The sequence below is a fragment of the Hibiscus syriacus genome, unplaced genomic scaffold (genome assembly GCF_006381635.1).
Source record: "Hibiscus syriacus cultivar Baekdansim isolate YM2019G1 unplaced genomic scaffold, ASM638163v2 tig00113721_pilon, whole genome shotgun sequence".
NCBI classification, from domain to species: Eukaryota; Viridiplantae; Streptophyta; class Magnoliopsida; order Malvales; family Malvaceae; genus Hibiscus; species Hibiscus syriacus.
In genome coordinates this window covers 427,060-445,139 of record NW_024063468.1, presented here as the reverse complement: position 1 = coordinate 445,139, position 18,080 = coordinate 427,060, and positions in this window count along the sequence as shown.

Here is an 18,080-nt window from a genome sequence, read left to right as displayed (position 1 = left end):
TTTTTTAAGTTCGAAATTCAAAGAAAAATCTTGAAAAATTGTTTGTTTTTGACGAAATTGGTAGTAAAATCTAGTTTAGAACCAACAAACAATCAATGCCCGATATAATGTTCATCCTAGAACTAATCAAAACTAGTTCTAAAATAAAAAATCAATAAAATAGAGGTTTTTGAAATATTACCTTGAAAATTCGAATTGAGATGGATGAGGAGTTGTTTTGCACGATTTAATGATATAAGCAGGTTTTGAAGATGAAAAGCACGAAGAAACGATGATTTTCTGATGATTTTGAGCAAGAGTAGGATTTAGAGTGAGAGAGGGAAGAATGACAGGAGAGTTTTAGTTTTAGGGTTTGAGAAAAATAAAGAAAATGAGGCATTTTAACGTAAAACCCGACGGATGCATCGATGCATGACTCTTGTGCATCGATGTACATTCAAGGGCGTGCATCAGTGCATCAGCTGATGTATCGATGCACATTCAAAGGGATGCATCGGTGCACTGTTAAGTGTATCGATGCATTAAGCACAAAATTGTCATAAATCCGTTTTAAACACTCAAAATGCTAAATTAATTGACTCTAGTGGTATTGGCAACTCATATATCAAAAATTAATTATGTTCAATCAATCAAATTAATCTTTAAACTTTATTTGAACATAAAATTAATTTTCACCAAAGAACATAAACTCCCCCTAACTAATAGCAAAGAATGCAATCAAAAAATTATTATTATAAGCATTTTTCATTTATTCTTAAAAGTGCTAAAATTATTTTAAACACTAAGTGAAGATAGGTCATTTAAACCTAATTCTCTCCTAAGTGTCCAAAATCTTTCCTTATCTAAGGGTTTTGTAAAAATATCCGCTAATTGGTGCAAAGTATCAACAAATTCTAGAACTACATCTTCCTTAGCGACATGGTCTCTAATGAAGTGATGTCTAATTTCAATATGTTTAGTTCTAGAGTGTTGGATGGGATTTTTAGTGAGACAAATATCACTAGTATTGTCACACTTGATAGGAATAGTACATACTTCAATTCTATAATCAAAAAGTTATTGTTTCATCCATAAAACTTGTACACAACAACTACCGGTTGAAATGTATTCCGCTTCAGTGGTAGATAATGCAACACAATTTTGTTTCTTTGAAAACCACAAAATGAGCATATTTCCAAGAAATTGGCAAGTACCAGAGGTGCTTTTCCTATCTAATTTGCATCATCCATAATCCGCATTTGAGAAGGCATGCAAGCTAGAGTCTCTAGGATACCAAAGTTCTATACTAGTAGTGTCCTTAAGGTATCTAAAGATTCTCTTAACACCTAGTAAATGTGATTCCTTAGGGCATGATTGAAATCTAGCACATAAGCAAACACTAAACATAATGTTCGGTCTACTTGTAGTTAGATAAAGTAAAGATCCAATCATTGACCTATATAATTTAACATCTACACATTTACATTCTTCATCTAAGTCAAGCTTTGTTGAAGAGCTCATTGGAGTGCCATGAGGCTTGCCATTTTTCAGTCCAAACTGCTTGAGCATATCTTTGACGTACTTAGCTTGATTGATGAAGATGCCATCTTTTCTTTGCTTGATTTGGAGTCCCAAGAAAAAAATGAGAGTTCTCCCATCATGCTCATCTCAAACTCACTTTGCATTAGCTTAGAAAATTCTTGGCAAAGAACATCATTAGTAGAACCAAATATTATATCATCAACATAAATTTGAACTACTAATAAATCTTTACCTTTATGCTTTAAAAACAATGTAGTGTCAACATTCCCTTTTGAAAAACCTTTTTTAATTAAAAAGTTTGACAATCTTTCATACCAAGCTCTAGGAGCTTGTTTTAAACCATAAATCACTTTTGTCAATTTAAGAACATGATTTGGAAATTTTAAATCTTCAAAACCAAGAGGTTGTTCCACATACGCTTCTTCTTTTATAAAACCATTTAAAAATGCACTTTTAACATTCGTTTGATATAATTTAAATTCATTGAAACATGCAAATGCTAATAACATTCTAATTGCTTCCATCCTAGCTACAGGAGCGTATGTTTCATCATAGTATAATCATTCTTCTTGAGTATGCTCTTGAGCAAAAAGTCTAGCCTTGTTTCTCACTATATTACCACTTTCATCAAGCTTATTCCTAAATACCCATCTAGTACCTATAGTAGATTTATTACTAGGCCTTTCAACTAATGTCCATACTTTACTTCTCTCAAATTGATTTAATTCTTCTTGCATAGCCATAATCCAATATTCATCTTTTAATGTTTCTTTGATGTTCTTAGGCTCTATGCATGAAATAAATGCAACATAATTACAAATATTTCTAAGAGAAGATCGAGTAGTTACCCCTTAGGATGGATCACCTATAATTTCACCATCCTTGACATAGTTGTACTCTCTTGGGTAAGAAACTTCCCTTTCTTCAATGGTTATATTCTCTAAAGGATCATAAGTTTCCTCATCTTTCGTTTCCTCCTTTGATGATGACGATTCTCCAACGTCATGTCTAACGTCATTTGCTTGTACAATACCTACATCATCATTAACAAGAGAACCCTTCATCGGAAGGGGATTATCATCAAAAACAACATGTATAGACTCTTCTACAACTAAAGTTATTTTATTAAATACACGATAAGCTTTAGAATTTAAGGAATAACCCAGAAAAATTCCTTCATCACTTTTAGCATCAAATTTTCCAAGATTTTCTTTACCGTTGTTTAAAACAAAACATTTACATCCAAAAGGATGATAATAACTAATGTTAGGCTTTTTATTTTTGAAAATTTCATATGGAGTTTTCTTTAAAAATGGTCTAATCATTACTCGATTAATAATATAACAAGCAGTATTTGTAGCTTCCGCCCAAAAATATTTTGGCAAATTGTTTTCACAAAGCATGGTTCTAGCCATTTCTTCTAAAGTTCGATTTTTCCTCTCAACAACTCCATTTTTTTAGGGGTTATAGGTGTTGAAAAATTATGGTTAATACCATTAGAATTACAAAACTCATTAAATCCAAGATTTTCAAATTCAGTGCCATGATCACTTCTAACACTAGTGATAGAGTAACCTTTTTCGTTTTGGATTACTTTTGAAAATGTGATGAAATTTTCTAATGCTTCATCTTTAGTACTTAAGAATAGAACACAAGTATATCTAGAATAGTCATCTACCAAGACAAATGCATATTGTTTTCCACCCAAGCTAGTAGTCCTAGTTGGCCCAAAAAGATCTATATGGATCAATTGTATTACTCTACTAGTTGATACATCATTAATGGATTTAAAAGAAATTCTCTTTTGTTTTCCTTTAGCACAAGCATCACAAATTTTATCATTATCAAATTTAAGCTTAGGCAGTCCTCTTACTAAGTTTCCTTGAATTAGTCGTTGCAAAACACTCATACTAGCATGCCATAGTCTCCTATGCCATAACCAACTATCATGTTCATCCTTAGCAACTAGGCACAAATTAGTCATATCAATAGAGTCTAAATGCACCATGTATATGTTTCCTATTCTATGACCAACAAGCATAATCCGATTAGATGCAATGTCAATGACTTTACAACCATTAATTTCAAATATGACATTCAATCCCTTGTCGCATAATTGACTAATACTCAATAGATTATGCTTTAATCCATTCACATATAATACATTTTTAATTTGTATGGAAGAGAAATTACCTATAGTACCAATACCTTTAATGGGACCTTTGACTTATCACCAAAAGTCACTTCTCCTCCATTTTTGACGTTAAGCTCTATGAACCGGCTTTTGTCTCCAGTCATATGTCTCGAGCATCCACTATCAAGGTACCATGAATTTGGATTTGTTTCCCGTGCCTTGTAGCAATGCTCCTTTTCTTACAAACATAGATTAATTTCTAATTTTTGGTACCCAAATTCTTTTGGGTCCATATTCATTAGTTTCTAAAATCCTTGTCCCCTTAGGTATCCATTTATGAAGGAAATTTTTATCTTTAGTAGTAATGAGTTCTTTAGGAACTCATATACTTCTAATGATTTTACCATTTGAAGTTCTTTGAGGACTTATCTGATTGTAGTTTCTAAAACTTTTCTTAACAAAGTTGGATTTTGAATTCTCACATTTTTCAAAACTTTTTGTACCAACCTTATTAAAAGAAGTTTTAAGATCATCAATCTTCTTTGATGATCATCATGAACTTTTGAAAGTAAGTTATGCAAATCAATATTTTTCTTTTCAAAATCATTAATTTTGATTTGCAATTCTTTTATCTTACTTTCAAGCTCATTGTTGGTCTTGGATAAAAGACTATTTTCATTTTTCAATTTTGAAATATCATTTTTGTATTTTGAAAATAGAGTCTTATAATCCGAAGCCAAATCATTATAATCCTCTAATAACTCATCATAAGATAATTCATCTGAATCGAATGATTTAGAGGTTACCTTAGAATCTTCCCCGATAGCCATTAAGCACAAGTTTGCAACTTCTTCTTCCTCTTCATCGGAACCTTATTCATCGCTCCATGTAGCTATATGAGCCTTGTGTTTCTTTTTGGATTGACCCTTTTTCTTCAATTGCGGGTAATCATATTTGACATGCCCCGACTTTTTGCATTCATAGCAAATGATAGGGTCTTTCTCCTTCGATTTAGTTTTGAAGCCTTCATTGCATTTGAATTTTCTTCCTTGGTTGGGCATCATCAACTTTCTGAATCGTTTGGCAAATAATGTCATTCGTCATCATTATCGTCATTCGAATCACTCTCATCTTTTGTGGATTTGAAAGCAACTCCAATGTTTTTCTTCTTCTCATTCTCCTTTGGTGTCTCGTCAATCTTATCGAGGTCCACTTCATCTTCAAGCATCATTTTATGAGTGAGAAGGGAACCGATTAGCTCTTCAAGAGTTAAGGACGTTAGGTCCTTAGACTCGATGATTGTCGTCTTCTTTGATTGCCACGATTTTGGAAGAGAGTAGACTAACTTCCTCAGAAGCTTTTCATTTGAAATGATCTCTCCATATGATTTGAGACCATTGACAATCGTTGAAAATCTATCCGTCATAGCTTTGATATCTTCATTTGATTTCATCCTGAAATTTTCATAGATATGCGTTATAATGCTAATTTTATATTTCTTTACCTCATCGGTACCTTCATGAGTGACTTGAAGCTTGTCCCATATTTCTTTGGAAGTTGTACAAGATGAAACTCTTCCGTATTCATCTGGTACAAGAGCACAAAATATGATATGGATGGCTTTGGAGTTGAGCTGAAACATTCTTGTCTCTCTTTCACTCCACAACCTTGAATGAGTGAGAGGCTTGATGTATCCTTCTTCTACGGCATTCCATGCTCCCATGTCACTTGCTTGAATGAATTACATCATCCTATTTTTCCAATATGCATAGTTAGCTCCATTAAAAAAAGGAGGCTTGTTGACGGGAATCGAATCGAGACCGGAGTCGTAATTTGAAGCGGAGGCCATTGATGTAACTCTTCCCGAATCGACTTAATAGGCGATTAAACCTTCAAATGAGTGAGGCTCTGATACCAATTGTTGAGTTAATCGATCGATGGAATCGGCCAAGAGGGGGTGAATTGGCAATAAAAATTTTGGTGGAAGCTTTTGTAGAAAATTGAAAGTAATTGCACAACAATTTACAGTGGTTCGACTTTATCAACCAAAGTCTACGTCCACTACCTTAGCTATCCACACTAAGGATTTTCCAACAAATTCATTAATTTGTTCTTTCTTTTGAGGCCAAAGAGATAACCTTACAACTTCCTCAAGAATATACCCCAATTCTTGAGAACACTCTTTTCTCAAAGGAAAGATTACAAATTTGCAAACTCACAAGAAAAAACCTCACAATGCAAATATGTTTGCACAATTCTAGAACAAAGAAAGAACACTCAAGAATAAATACAATTGAGCACAATAAGTGTTCTTGAAAGCAAAATGAATATTGAATGAAAAATAGGTTTAAAATGCTCAAACTTGAGATTTGATGATTTCTCTTTGATTCTCTCTTGATTTTAATTGCTTGATGTTTCTTATTTTTGATCAATGGCTTCTAAGCTTGTTTAAATACACCTTCAAATGATTCTGAACGTTGGGGATGCTTAGTGGAGTCAATATAGTCGTTTAAGTGTGAAAACAATTAATAAAATCAGTTGGGAGCGTCAGTGCATCGATGCATACCCATGGTGCATCGGTGCATCAGTGTAAAATTCAAATATTTTGACCGTTGGACCCTTAGTGCATCGGTGCACTAAGAGTGCATCGATGCATCAAGTGCATTCGATGTTTCAAAATAGCCAGAGTGCATCGATGCATGGCTGGTGCATCGATGCATCAAATGTATTCGATGTTTTCATAAAATCCTCAGTGCATCGGTACATGTTATGTGCATCGATGCATGAAATACATTCGATGTTCAATTTAATTCATGGTGCATCGATGCATGGATTGGTGCATCACTCTGAAAAATTGATTTTAGGCTTTATTTTGGTTCAAAATACTTTGTGAAAATTGTTTCAAAAATATATTAAGTATAAAACACAATTTTACACATTTAGTAAGGTTTAAAATTGATCTTAAAAGACTTGGAGTAATAATTTGATATTCGATTAATTGAATCGAATATACTTAGAAAATCATTTGTAAAATCTTAAAATTCATTTAAACTAATTTGTTATATCGAAACACAAAAATGTTTTCAACAGGTTTTTTCACCTCTCTGATGGAATTTGCCATATTTTTTCATAACATATATGCATCATTTGAGTTTGTAGTTCCAAAACCTATACTTGACAACACCTTACTCCTAAATTCATCAGCTTTCGCTCCATGTAAGTTCTTCCAAAGGATCCTAGGTTTACCAAGTTTAGCCCTCCTATGAGTGCTCCGCCCGTGGCGTACGCGGAACACCAAAAACTAACAATCTGTGTTGTGATGCACATGCCTCTTCAGAGAACACTTTACAGTCAATGCAAGCCCATCGATCCCGATTTTGAACCAGGATGTAGTCGATTTGGGTACAATATACCCCGCTATGGAATATAATCAAGTTCACATCTCTCTTGTTAAAGAAAGAGTTAGTGACCACCATTGTAACATCCTCAATCCCAGTTTAGTGATCAAATTGTAAAGTTTCAGAATTTGGTGACTAAAGTAGAACCATGGATTAGTTCAATGATTTATTTGGAAATAAATCATAAAAGTTATTGGTAATTATTAAATGAAGTAAAGGGTAAAATAGTCAATTGACAAGGAAAGATATTTTCTCCCCTTTATTAGGAGATTAACACGTGGGGGAGAGGAAGATGAAAACTCTCTTATTCTTCACTTGCTTTATTCTTCTCCAACGTGCTCAAGCTAGGCAAAGGTGAGTTTCTTTATTTGTTGATTATTAGCTGAAATTTAAGGTTGAGTTTTGATTATTAGGTGATAATTAAGCATAAGAATAGCTTAAATTATCTTGAAACAATAAGATGAAGAGAATAGAGGGGATTAAAGAAAAGAGAGGAATAAGTGAAATCTTGAAAGAGGGTTCTTTAATGAGGTTTTAGAGTGAATTTGACTTGTCATCAATCTAATTAACATGTATGAAATATTAGAATTGGATTTGTAACATGTTAAAATTTGGGTATGATTCTTGAATTTCTTAAGAAGAATGAGATATGGAGGTTAAAGAAGTGATTATTAAGTAGAAATGAGGGAAAATATGTATATATAAGTAAGGAATATGAAAGGGGATGAAATGTGAAGCATTTGAGTTGAATTAAATGGATTTTCTTTAAAGAAGAAACATCGAATGCAAATGGTGCATCGATGCATAAGGAGTGCATCGATGCATCCCTTTAAAATGAAAACATCGAAGGTAATTTGTGTATCGATGCATGGGTAGTGCATCGATGCACATGTTAAAGAATGTATCGATGCACTGTAGCATGCATCGATGCACTTCAAGGGGAAATTGAAATAAACATTTCTTCTGGTCTAAGAAATGATAGATTAGATTATAACAATGGGATACTGATATGTATCAATGTATAATTATGTAGATATCGAACATGAACAAGTTCCAGGTTGTGTATCAAGTTAAGATTCGATCGAAAGAGAGGAAATCATAAAGTGGATTGAAACTTAGTGAGGCCAAGGTGAGTGCACATTATTTAGTATATGATGTTAAATGTAAAATAAGACTTATGATAAGTCTATTTCCAATAGTAAAATGCATGAATTCATAGAGGTATGTGTTTGTTATGATTTATATGTGTGCATGAGTATATGTGTTATTGATATGATTCTATGATCATAGGATGTAAACTATATGATAAATGATAAGTGACTATATGGAATTATATGAGAACAAGAGATGACAATGATTTACATGTCATATGAAAACCAGAGAAGTGTTATAAGCAAAGTGACATATATGTGATAAATGAATGATATGAAAAGTGAGATAAACAAAGTATGATTGATATAGGGTAATATAAGAATAGCTCATAGGTTATATGATAAAGATTGAGCCATATAGGAACATTAATTGAGTACTTGATAATAAGTCATAGGTTATATGAGAATATATATGTTATGAGAAATGACCCAATGTGACTAAGTGTGAATTGATATAAGTATGTAATATGAAGTTATGGGTATATATGTGTTATATGTTACATGATATGACATGCGAGTTACATGAACAAATGAGAAATGATATAAGTCATATGAAACGATCTACATGAATACATGCATTTGTGATACATGTGATATGATATGAGATATATGGTTACACATACATGTGGTATGTGACAGAAGTGAAATAACAAGTGATATGAAATGTTATAAATGATAATGCCCATGTTATGTGATATGAGAGCTAGGGGTATAGTTGGTATGCCAAGAGTCGAGAGTTTACCTAGGTTCTTCGGGACCTATGGACAGTTTACCTAGGTTCTTCGGGACCTATGGACAGTTTACCTAGGTTATTCGGGACTTATAGACAGTTGTGACCTCTGGGTAGGTCCTTCGGGACATTTATACGAGCTGTAGTGACAACATAGTGGTGAACAACCTCAATAGACTCATATATCTACAGTTCTCACATGTGTACCATGGACTAATAAAGAGATAATATTAATAAACTGGATATGATGATATGTTTGTTTCCTTATGAAAGGTTATATGTGATATATGATTGTACAAATGATAATTATAAAATTATACGATAAAAGGAATCAATGATAGTGATAAGAATGAAGATGATGATATAGTTGCTTGTGTGCTTGATTTACTATAGGATATATGTTTTACATGACATGATATATATATATATGTTATATGGAATACGTGAGTACCTGTTAAGGTATATGTGAATGAGTATAATTGATTGACATGATGATATAATAACAAGTCTATCAGATATGTAATATGGACATAAAAGATCATAGGAACAGGAGATAAGAGATATGAATGATAATGACATATATGTATGTATGTATTTATTACATATAACAGTATATGAGTTGTAAGAAATGATTACTAGTAAATGTTTATATTATATGTTTATTGCCTCACTAAGTCATAGACTTAGCGTGTGATTGTTTCACACGTATGTTACAGAAGTGAGAAGAGTAAAGAGCAATGTGGAGCAAGACATGTCAGTTCCCCTTACCGAAGGTCAGATCAGAAGAAAGATGAATAATATGTATGTTAACAACTAAAGTTTTAGTTGGCATGTATTCAAAATAATGTATTGTATAAGCTCTGAATAGTTTTATAAACGTTTTGAATAAGTTATATGTTATAAAAAGTTTTAAATTATTCACTAATTTTGTACAAGCAAAAGTTTTGAAATGTTAATGTGATACCTCAGACTCGGATCTGGGTCGGATACGGGTTGGGGATGTTACATTTAATGGTATCATAGCTAAGGTTTAGCCGATTCTAGGCTTAAACCGAAGTCAAATGAGTTTTAAAAATATGTACATGCCAACATAGAGTGAAAATTTCTGATATGATAGGGTAAGGAGGGTGTTGTCTTGTTAATAGAGTTAAATTGTTATGTTATATAAGATAAGTGAATATTTGAGAATGATTTAGGAGATATATATGTTATATGATATGAATTGGATGATCATATGCATACGTGATATGTGATAGAAGAAATAATATGAGCACATGAATATATGAGAGCTTCCAAAGTGAATCACAAGGCGATAGACCTGAAGATAATAGCATTCACCTGCCCTGGCCAGGCAGGGAGAAGAGCGAAAACCTCAGGGAATGTCTGTATAAGATTAGAGAATGTTTCATGATGTTGAATGAATGTATAGAAATAGTTAAAAGAGTTAAGAGCACCTGAGTTCAAGGGTGAATTCGAGAAAGGTTATGTTGTTACAGACATTTGAATAAATGATATGAAGATAATGTTAGATGGTTGTTATTTCTCCAAAGTGGAGAAGTTAAATTGAGAAGTTTCGTTATTATGAGAGAAAGCTAGAGTATGGTAGACAAATGTCACCATAAGAACGTTAAAAAGATCAAATGATGTGGTTAGAATTGTAGAAGAGTATAACAACAAGTGCATCAGTGATACATTTATAAAATGAATGAAATCAAAGTTATGGATTTGAAACAAAGAAATAGTATGGTGTATAAGCAAGAGTGTGGATATGATAAGGGTTTGTACTCTAGAAGAAAGAGTTAACGTTGGCTAACGAGATTACATGCTGAAAAATATGTTGATCATATGAATGAGATATAATGAAGGAAATAACGATACTTATGGTTGAGGGAAAGTAAGGATTGAAAGAGAAGTATAAAGTAATATGAAAAGATCATATGTATTAAAGTACATACAAAGATTAAGAAATGATGAAAGGTAGGATGTGTATGATTGGTTGACTAGGGTTTGTGCCCTAGATTGAACATATGTTATTGACTAGATATTAGAGTAAAAGTGATAGAGTTATAAGATTGGAGGAAAATATAGAGAAGAGTATAGGTGATAAGACAAGAGTATATGAATATGAAAGGAAATATATGATTTATGTATAAGGAGATTTCAATTTGGAACAAATAAAGGAATAATGGAATAAAGGAAGTAGCATGAGAACATTAGAAGATATGTTCTTACTGATATGTTCAGTGAAAATTCGAGGACGAATTTTTTTTAAAGGAGGGGAGATTTGTAACATCCTCAATACCGGGTTAGTGATCAAATTGTAAAGTTTCAAAATTTGGTGACTAGAGTAGAACCATGGATTAGTTCAATGATTTATTTGGAAATAAATCATAAAAGTTATTGGTAATTATTAAATGAAGTAAAGGGTAAAATAGTCAATTGACAAGGAAAGATATTTTCTCCCCTTTATTAGGAGATTAACACGTGGGGGAGAGGAAGATGAAAACTCTCTTCTTCTTCACTTGCTTTCTTCTTCTCCAACGTGCTCAAGCTAGGCAAATGTGAGTTTCTTTATTTGTTGATTATTAGCTGAAATTTAAGGTTGAGTTTTGATTATTAGGTGATAATTAAGCATAAGAAGAGCTTAAATTATCTTGAAACAATAAGATGAAGAGAATAGAGGGGATTAAAGAAAAGAGAGGAATAAGTGAAATCTTGAAAGAGGGTTCTTTAGTGAGGTTTTAGAGTGAATTTGACTTGTCATCAATCTAATTAACATATATGAAGTATTAGAATTGGATTTGTAACATGTTAAAATTTGGGTATGATTCTTGAATTTCTTAAGAAGAATGGGATATGGAGGTTAAAGAAGTGATTATTGAGTAGAAATGAGGGAAAATATGTATATGTAGGTAAGGAATATGAAAGGGAATGAAATGTGAAGCATTTGAGTTGAATTAAATGGATTTTCGGGCTTAAAATGCAAATTCTGGGCAAGGTGTATCGATGCACATTGAATGTGCATCGATGCACTCTTTAAAGAAGAAACATCGAATGCAAATGGTGCATCGATGCATAAGGAGTGCATCGATGCATCCCTTTAAAATGAAAACATCAAAGGTAATTTGTGTATCGATGCATGGGTAGTGCATCGATGCACATGTTAAAGAATGCATCGATGCACTGTAGCATGCATCGATGCACTTCAAGGGGAAATTGAAATAGACATTTCTTCTGGTCTAAGAAATGATAGATTAGATTATAACAATGGGATACTGATATGTATCAATGTATAATTATTTAGATATCGAACATGAACAAGTTCCAGGTTGTGTATCAAGTTAAGATTCGATCGAAAGAGAGGAAATCATAAAGTGGATTGAAACTTAGTGAGGCTAAGGTGAGTGCACATTATTTAGTATATGATGTTAAATGGAAAATAAGACTTATGATAAGTCTATTTCCAATAGTAAAATGCATGAATTCATAGAGGTATGTGTTTGTTATGATTTATATGTGTGCATGAGTATATGTGTTATTGATATGATTCTATGATCATAGGATGTAAACTATGTGATAAGTGACTATATGGAATTATATAAGAACAAGAGATGACAATGATTTACATGTCATATGAAAACCAGAGAAGTGTCATAAGCAAAGTGACATATATGTGATAAATGAATGATATGAAAAGTGAGATAAACAAAGTATGGTTGATATAGGGTAATATAAGAATAGCTCATAGGATATATGATAAAGATGAAACCATATAGGAACATTAATTGAGTACTTGATAATAAGTCATAGGTTATATGAGAATATATATGTTATGAGAAATGACTCATGTGACTAAGTGTGAATTGATATAAGTATGTGATATGAAGTTATGGGTATATGTGTTATATGTTACATGATATGACATGCGAGTAACATGAACAAATGAGAAATGATATAAGTCATATGAAACGATCTACGTGAATACATGCACTTGTGATACATGTGATATGATATGAGATATATGGTTACACATACATGTGGTATGTGACAGAAGAGAAATAACAAGTGATATGAAATGTTATAAATGATAATGCCCATGTTATGTGATATAAGAGCTAGGGGTATAGTTGGCATGCCAAGAGTCGAGAGTTTACCTAGGTTCTTCGAGACCTATGGACATTTTACCTAGGTTCTTCGGGACCTATGGACAGTTTACCTAGGTTATTCGGGACCTATGGACAGTTTACCTAGGTTTGTCGGGACCTATGGACAGTTGCCGAGGTTCTTTATGACCTCTGGATAGATACCGGGGTCTTTGTGACCTCTGGATAGGTCATTCAGGACATTTATACGAGCTATGGTGATAGCATAGTGGTGCACAACCTCAATAGACTCACGTATCTACAGTTCTCACATGTGTACCATGGGCTAATAAAGAGATAATATTAATAAACTGGATATGATGATATGTTTGTTTCCTTATGAAAGGTTATGTGTGATATATGATGGTACAAATGGTAATTATAAGATTATACGATAAAATGAATCAATGATAGTGATAAGAATGAAGATGATGATATAGTTGCTTGTGTTCTTGATTTACTATAGGATATATATTTTTCATGACATGATATATATATATATATTTATATATGTTATATGGTATACGTGAGTACTTGTTAAGGTATATGTGAATGAGTATAATTGATTGACATGATGATATAATAACAAGTCTATCAGATATATAATATGGACATAAAAGATCATAGGAACAGGAGATAAGAGATATGGATGATAATGACATATATGTATATATGTATTTGTTACATATAACAATATATGAGTTGTAAGAAATGATTACTAGTAAATGTTTACATTATATGTTTATTGCCTCACTAAGTCATAGACTTAACGTGTGATTGTTTCACACGTAGGTTACAGAAGTGAGAAGAGTAAAGAGCAATGTGGAGCAAGACAGGTCAGTTCCCCTTACCGAAGGTCAGATTAGAAGAAAAATGAATAATATGTATGTTAACAACTAAAGTTTTAGTTGGCATGTATTCAAAATAATGTATTGTATAAGCTCTGAATAGTTTTATAAACGTTTTGAATAAGTTATATGTTATAAAAAGTTTTAAATTATTCACTAATTTTGTACAAGCAAAAGTTTTGAAAAGTCAATGTGATACCTCGGACTCGGATCCGGGTCGGATACGGGTTGGGGGTGTTACAACCATATTGTGTGCAGTAGCAAATTCAAGCAACGTACGCCCCTCCTCATTCCTAGTACCAAAATTGAAACCCCCATGAACACCGTCATACCCGTCAGTTGCACTACCTATATGACCATTGAAGTCTCCCCCTATGAAAACTCTTTGGGCCTTCGGAATACTCCTAAGTACATCATCTAACTGATTCTAAAAGCAACGTTTCTCCCCCTCCCCTAGGCTAATGTGTGGGGCGTACATTGAGAGGACATTCACCACTTCCACTTCTATAATAACCTTAATCAACATGATCCTATCCGGGTATCTACAAACTTCAACTACATTTCCTTGAGCCTAGAGGATACCAAGATACCCACCCCATTTCTAGCGTTATCTATGCCTGAATACCACAACTTGTACCCATTACACTCTCTGGCGCGAGCCTTTTTCCACCTAGTCTCTTGAATACATGCAAAATCTATTTTCTTATTACTAAGTACGTCGGTCAGCTCCAGCAACCTAGCATTTAAAGTGCCTACATTCAACGAACAAACTCTAAGTCTAGTCTCCTTGACACCACTCTATCGAGTCCTCCCCCTATACACCCTATGGGATCTAAAAGAAGGACATGACCTCAAGAAATCATCTGTAGCCGAAGCTATGAGGAACTATGAAAAATGAATCCAAAGAAGACAGAAGATGCACCAATAAAACGCTAGAGAATTTAAGGGTACTAAGAAGCCTAGTTGATTACTTAATAGGATTTTAAGACAAATTAACACTATCTTACTTAACTTTAGGACAGCAGCTAGAAATCAAGTGGTAAAATCACAATAAAATTTATAAATCTTTATAACAGTTATACTCAATTTGAAATATAAATAATGATATAAGATACTAGAGGTCTAGGACAATGAAAAAAAACAGATCTAGTAAATCCTACTCAGCAATATAGCAAAGTATAGATCCAATAGTGCCTTAAAGGTGAAGATAAAAGGAAAGCCCTTGATAACCATCAATTACCAGTTGTGTATTAGCATGAACTTCACTTGGATTATTCTAGAGTACAAGACAAATAATTAAACTACGCAGAGTCAAATATTATCCTCCGGAATTAAGCAGCAAAAGGCACGAAAATTTGAACCAAAGTAACTACAGAACTGAAGATTAAAAATAACTAAATTGAGTTCACAACTCGAGAGAAAGAACAATAAAAACCCAATAAAGGAAATAACGTGTAGACCTAAAATTAATTGAAAATAATTCAAAAAAGAAAGAAAAAACCCAAATTCAAATCCCTGAAACCAGATCTAATTCAATTCACCAAAACGAAAACCAAATCATACTAGCACTTGAACAAAGAAATATGATTCATTCAACCCAAAAATAATAAGGGGAAAATTGGATCGAGTGAGGAAATTTGGTACCTTTCTCGAGGATTCCAATGGAGGGAATTTGGAAATAACTAGAAAAAGATGTTAAAATCAAGCTTACCATCAGGAAAATCCAAGCTGAAACTGAAAATCCTGTGAGCTAAAGTAGATCCAAGCTGCTGAATCACTGTTGCTCAAATTAAATAAATAAAGTTTTTGTATTTTTCTGGTAAATGAGTGAATATAGATAGAAATATAGTCGTTTTGTTTATATTTATAAAAAGTTCGTTTACTAATTATTTACGAGATTTTTATTTTTTTTATTTTTCTATAATTTAAATAGTGATATAAATAAGAATTAAGTTTAAAATTTTGTGATGTTTAAAAAGTTTAAAGATTAGTGGGGTAATTTCATCATCTTTTTTATATGTAAATAAAAGGGTAAAGAGTGTTGGTTGCTAAAAAGACTTAAACCTAAGGAAAATAGTTTCACCCGTATCAGACGAATTTCGACCTGATCGGGTCATAATTGTTTTTTAACAAAAATTGGGTTTGAGTTGGATTAGGTCGGATTTTTTAAAGTATGAAATAGGGTTGGGTCAAGTGGAGAGTGAAAAAACTTCGACCCAACCCAAGGATAATAATATAATTACCTTAATTTTTTTTATTTTTTAATTAAATCTTTAATTTATACCAGATCGGATCTGGTCGATTTAGATTTATAATTTTAAAAAATTAGGTTGGAGTCAGGTGAAAAAATTATATTTTTGGGTCGGATCAGATCAGATCTAAGATATAAAATTTTTGAGTCAAATCAGATTCATGAAGGGTTTATGTTTTCGCAACTAGTAGGATTGACAAAAAATCCGACCCTAATTCGACCCATTACCATCCTTAAACCTGTGCCCTTTTACATTGGTTTAGTCACGCTTTTGCCATGTCACCTAGGTCTTAGATAAGTTCAATTTATTTTGTTTGTTTAGTTTATTTTTTTAATATATAAAGTAATATATTGACGAACGTTAAATGAATATATTGATGAAAACATGAATAAATATGTTTGTAAAGTTAAACGAATATATTATTGGACACTAAATAAATCAATCACGAACATCTCAAAAAACAAACAAACAAATATAAACCATAATATTAAAATTTTAAACCATAAAAAACAAACAAATGAACATAGTCACAATCATACTCTTCCAATCCTAATTCTTTTACACCCCTAATGAGTAATCACCATTGTCATTTGGCTGTATGTTCTGTTTTCTCTCTCTTGACGTAAATGGAGCTAACAAAAATTTCATATTGTTATCGTTTATGAATGTATCGGTTTCAATATCACACACACACACACATAATTGATGTGCCACATCATTGGACTGTTTAATTATGGAAATCCAAGAGTTGTGTTTAATTCTAAAGAAGGGGATGCCCATGGACAATTGAAGGTTTGTGAAAATGGGTTAGGTATTTAGGCCATAATTTGAAGAAAATAAAGTTTGTAATTGGGCTCAAACTAGAGCATAAATGCAAAGATGGTAAAGCCAACCCCATAACCTTTTACCACCCATGAACCATGAACGTACATTGGGTGTCAAGCTTTATTGACTAGTAGATTAATTGATCACCCTGAGCATACTTGAGTGAAAAATACTTCTAAAATAAATAAAAATAAAAATTGAAGAAACATCATATGGGTGAAAAAATCGTGTCCTAACAAGTGGAATAAGTTATTAAAAATTATTAAAGTTAATGGTTAATGCTAGTCGAGTATCAAATCTATCCAACTTCTCAATTTAAGAGTTTAAATGGATATAAAAATATAAACACCAAGTAAGGACAGACGTAAAATTTTATGTCAAAGAATAATTTTTTTTTTAAATATTAGGAGGGATTTATTTATAAAATTTCATGGAGCGAAAATATGTTTTCAGTAAAAGTTACATAGAAAAAATGTAAAATATATGGTAATTTTAAATTTTCAGGAGATTACTGCCCCTACTCTCCCTCCCTCGATCCATCCATGGACTGAAGTGATATTTTTCAAAAGTTTAAGGGCTTGTGGAACCATGAAGCCTTTAAAATACTACCAGCCTTGCGTTTTTTGTCTTCTTCGCCAGCATTAAGCCATTTTGGAAGTAAAAGTCTACTCTCTTCTCTCTCTGGGGTGGGTTTAGTTTTGACATTGCAGCTAAGTTTTTTTTTTCTTAAAAGAAATTTTGGGTGTTGAGATTCTCCATGGATTCATATGAAGCAATGATGATATTTTCTTCAACTACCCAAAACTTGGACCCTAAACATGCTTCGAAAATCACGGCTTATCTTCCCATCCAATTTTGATTTATTATAAATGTTTCATTTTTTACTAATTAGGAGTGAATACAAGATAATATATGTTCCAAAGACTCAATCTTTTGAAAATGAACGTTCATATTGACACTCTTGTAGACTCGTATTCGAACCTAGAGCTTCAAAGGATAACAACAATATCTTAACCATTGAATTCACTTTAAGTACTTATAAATGTTTATCTTAAGAATAAATTCATGTACTTTTTAAA